At 34.7% G+C, this 5,082-nt stretch overlaps 2 long non-coding RNA genes across 2 annotated transcripts; one reads left to right on the forward strand and one right to left on the reverse strand.

Moving 5' to 3' along the window:
- Positions 1-2,114, forward strand: LOC125139558. Its single transcript, XR_007138589.1, has 2 exons — positions 1-1,256; positions 1,922-2,114. It is a non-coding gene; the product is annotated as an uncharacterized LOC125139558 (long non-coding RNA).
- Positions 2,115-2,254: 140 nt separating this feature from the next.
- Positions 2,255-4,750, reverse strand: LOC113635304. Its single transcript, XR_003438795.2, has 3 exons — positions 4,727-4,750; positions 3,528-3,701; positions 2,255-2,600 (listed from the first exon to the last, which is right to left on the reverse strand). It is a non-coding gene; the product is annotated as an uncharacterized LOC113635304 (long non-coding RNA).
- Positions 4,751-5,082: the final 332 nt, after the last annotated feature.

Below are 5,082 nucleotides of genomic sequence, written 5' to 3' on the forward strand. Positions count from 1 at the left end.
TTCTGTGGATGAGGAACATAATTACAAAACACATTAAAATTATATATATATGTATGAGTGTGATGTGTGCATGGCATGTGTGCATGTCCACCCCCCCCTTCCTAAAATAAAACAATTAAAAATAAATAAAAGAAGCAGGACAAGGATATAATATTTCACCAAAGAACATGACTTTACTTGTATACAGAAATACAGTTACTAATAATAGTAAACTAATGTTAACTAATGAACCTTATTGTAAAATGTTACCCAATTATTTGTTAATTATATTAAAATATGTAAATGACTTTTACTATTTATATAAGCTGCTTATACTATTTATGTAAACTGCTTTTATTTATATTCCATTGCAACTTTAAACAGGTCTATAAGGAGTTGATGTTTTCATGTAGCCTTGGCAACCAGCCGGCCTGAAAAATCTGCACATGAGCAGAAACGTGTTGAAGTCACGTCAACACATGTTTTACAATCATTTACACCGCCATGGGCAATGCTGAAGTCAGTGTTACAAACTGTACAGCGTGCATCATTATGTTTAATGCTTATAAGACAGGGGGACACTTTCATGTAGTCTGGTGTAAAATGTGTCTTATACTGTGGTTTTTTGGAGCTCTCTCCCTCTGCCATGGGCCATGATGGCGCTCCTGTTTCTAGACACACTAATTAATTCGGTTCGGGAGAAGAGATAAAACCCACCCACACTGACAATTGATTGGTTGGCTTACTGAAACAAGCCAATCAGGATGCTCTCTGTCTTACATGCTCTTAATGACGCACACACGCACACTAGCCCACACACGCAAGGTCTCTCGCTCCCCCTCCCTCTCTCCCTCCCGCTCTTGCTCGCTCACTCTAGATTCCTGGAGATTGTAACTAATTTGCGGGCATCAGGGAGCCACTATCAATATGCGGGAGACTCCCGGAACATCCGTGACACTTGGGATATCTGGTTATGGGTAACTAGGATTTACTTTTTTCCCCAGGTATTGAATTTGAAAATGTTTTAATTCTTGACAGGTTGAATTTTCTCGACTTCCCCGAAAATGAAACACACACATTTAGATTCACTCCATACACCTGTTTACAGAATAAATACACTTTCAGAGAGCAAAATGTAAAGAAATCTATGTTAAAACCACATTATGTCAGTATACTATAGTGATTTTCTACAAACATTCTGTATGTTTTGTTCATGAGTAACTGAAGAGAGGAGACTGAAAGGACTGTATACAAACCTGGTTAAACCTGTTTTACAGGTAAGCTTGTACTCTACCTCACACACAACTGATTTCTACATCTGATTTTACACGGGTTTTATTTACAATATATCCGTGTTCTTCTTATATAAAGTCATTTATAATAAAGAGTGGCGGTTCTAGGATTTCATTTTTAGGGGGGTTTAGCCCTCAGTGAGTATTTAAAACAAGAAGAGTTTTATATTATATATTATATGACTACATAGTAAGCCAAAAGTTATGGTATTATTTAAAATGGCAAAAGTGGACAAGACAAAGACCAAATCAATAAATGTTATTTCTATTTAGTATTGAATGGATTGTTTTCATTAATATTTTGTTTGTGCTATCAACTCTACACTGTAGTTTATTGCTTAGTGAGTTTAACTACTACAGATTTTTTATTTTTTATTCTGTTGAATTTATATATATATATATATATATATATATATATATATATATATATATATATATATATATATATATATATGTCTTGTCTATTCCTCCCCATTGCTGCACACCTGTTCCTTATGTGTTAATTGTCATGTGTATTTAGACGTAATTTGTCACGTCTTTTGTTTCTTGTTTTGTTGTGTCCATGTCCCTTTTTGTGTTTTATTTATTAAATAAGTAAATTTTTATACTGTCCTGCATTTGGGTCTATTCTGCTTGGCCCTTCTGCTCAGCTGTGGACGCCGCTCGGCTCTTCTGCTCAGCTGTGGACGCCGCTCGACACTTCTGCTCGGCTGTGGATGCTGCTCGGCCCTTTTAATTGTCATGTGTTTTTAGTCCTGGAATCCTCATTATTTGTCACGTGTTTGACGTGTCCTTGCCCTGTTTTGTGTGTTTTATTTAATAAATTAGTTCATTTTGACTCTATCCTGCATTTGGGTCTATTTTTATCCCTGCATCTTTGACAATAATTTTGGAAGCTGTTGTGTTTAGGTTTTCATGTTATGTTTTTGTTATTTTTTTTTATGTTTTTGATGTAGGTTTTGTTAGTTTATGTCTAATAAAGCAGCGAACTACAAAAGCAACGATTGCTTTAAAAATACTGTATCATTATACTGTCAATTTAATTTTGCTACAAAATGTTAGACTATTAATTGTACACAACAAAAATAATGACATTATATTTATGTATTTTATTTCTTCAATGCAAGACATTTTACACCTACATATGATGTATATGATTTTCTAGCAAAATAGCTATGACTATGCATGTATTAAAAGTGTAGAGTCTGTAGAGGTCTGAGCCTGTTTCATGTATTTGGACTAAATGTTTGATGGGTTTAAACATCTATTCTCCAACAGTGAAATGCAGCAAAACTTGAGTCTTCATCACACACCGATATGCATTAGAGCCTGAATATGAAAGAAAAACATGTGAATTAATCAGCACAAAGTGGACTGTGGTACTTCATGATCAACAGCATGTAATCATCTCTGCTCCAACAGAAACATTATCATCTCCTGTTTATAATGAATCATTCAACATTCTTACTAACAACCATTTTAACAGGATAATTGGAAAACAGGAACTTTACTTCCAGCCAGGACGTCCAAATGGAAATGTTTGCATTGAACTCCCAGCATACTTAAAGACTCCTCTCACCCTGCCCATTGACTGTTTGTCCCCCTTCCCTCCAGTAGGCTCTTCAGGAGCCTCCAGACAAAAACCAGTAGACTGAGGAACAGCTTTTTACCTTACTGAACTCTGCCTCCTGGTGAACACCCACCCTTGTATATTATGTCAATATAACATAACACAGCATATCATGTCTATAGCACCCAACCTGTATATCTTGTTTATCCATCTGTATTTCCATAGCATATTCTTTTTTATATTATCCTGTTCATACTGTAAAAGCTGTAATCATACTGTACATCTTGCACTTGCTGCTTAATGCACTTCTGGTTAGATTCTAAGCTGCATTTCATTGCTTTGTACTTGTACATGTGTAATGACAAAGTTGAATCTAATATAATCTAATCTTATTATAAGCAAATATTTACCCATCGCATACTTCTCTTATAACTTTTTAAATAACATGCTCTTCTGTCATTTAGCTCCTGTTCTACATTTTTATTTAAGAACAAGCTGAGGTGAATTTTACGGAATGTCAGAAGACACAATGTTCACTTATAATCATTCTGATGTACTCATTTGTGACATTTTGTGCACTCTGTCTGAATCCGTTCTTTGCACATCCATTCATATGAATTTTAAATCAAAACCACATTAAATTGTTAGAAAATAGGTTGAACCTTTAATATAAAGTCATTACCCACCTTAGTGTCTGTAGTTTGTATTTTTCATCATTCTTAAGAGCAGAGAGCAGCTTCTTATCGGAGTTTCTAAGATTATTGCAGGACAGATCCAGTTCTCTCAGGTTTGAGGGATTTGATCTGAGAGCTGAAGTCAGAGCAACACAGCCTTCATCTGAGACACCACACATACACAACCTGTAGAGAGACACAATGACAGACTCTTTATCAACAGATTTCACTTTAAAAAAAATAATGAAATGAAAAATGTATGAAGGATAAAGCATTATTTGTGAAGAGAATTAATATTCATGTTATTTCTAATACAGATTACTGAATTTATTTCTAAATAAAATATTCCTGAAATATAAAAATGATGGGGAGTAAGAATGTCTACAAATTGTGTTCATTGTGTTTACAGGATTAGAACATGTAATTAAAAGCAAAAAAAAAATTACATGAAGACAGAGGAATAGAGGTGCTGAGCTTTTTGTGCATCTGAAGAAGGATCTCCTAAAAATGGTGAACAATTGGAATTTGATCTGGTGACATTTTCTGTTCAGTTTAATACATTTTGAAGTGATCAGTCATCAGTCTTATGTTATTTTGTCCTCTAAAGACCAGGTGTCAATCAGCACCATGGGTGTTGTTGGGTCCTGAGTTTTAGTGAGGAATTGAGCTCCTTTTGACTCATCAGTGTGAATTGATTTCTTTGGATGTAGATTGAAGTTTGGACATTTTATGCACATTATTTTAATCATATCTATACAATAAAACAAACAGTAGTGTCCATGTAACGTGATCTCCTCTCATACACACACCAATTGATTCTATTCTCACCTTCAGCTCAATGTTATTATATGGATGTATTTGAGTCAGCTGGTTTACTCAGACATTCTTTATTTATCACAAAATGTGGAATAATATGAGAATTTTAGGATATTATTAAAATAACTTCAAAATCTAATTGGTTAATTTAATTATTGCCCATTTAAATTCTATGGCATTAACAGTATTTTTTATTTTACATAATTTAAATGTCACTGCTGCTTTTAAACCATGCAGCTCACACACGTGCAGCTGTGAGAAGTCATAAGTGAAAAGAAACAATCATCCTCCTCAGGACATTGATGAGGAACTTAAAACTTCTACTTCAGTCTCACAATTAGAGAATGTGTCTTACTCAGGAGCAATTCATGTGACTCTCAGAGAGATGATCTTACCACAGTTTCTCCAGTTTACAGTGAGAATCCTCCGGTACAGTAGAGAGAATCTTCACTCCTGAGTCTCCTAGATTATTCCCAGACAGATCCAGTGTTTTCACAGTCAGATGCAGTTCTCTCAGATTGGAGGTTTCTGATCTGAGCGCTGAGAACAGAGATGACCAACTTTTTACTCCAAGTGAATTACAGCTGATACTAAAGGAAATAAAATAAAACATAATGAGCTTAAACAAGTGCAAATGATCAAGTAGTGACACTTTCACTGAACTTTCTCCTTTTCATAAATGCTAAAATACTGTATAAACACCAGTTAGAAAATAAGCAAATCCCCTTTGCTGCCCACCAGAGGGAGCTTT

The sequence above is a fragment of the Tachysurus fulvidraco genome, chromosome 19, assembly GCF_022655615.1.
Source record: "Tachysurus fulvidraco isolate hzauxx_2018 chromosome 19, HZAU_PFXX_2.0, whole genome shotgun sequence".
In the NCBI taxonomy this organism is placed as follows: domain Eukaryota; kingdom Metazoa; phylum Chordata; class Actinopteri; order Siluriformes; family Bagridae; genus Tachysurus; species Tachysurus fulvidraco.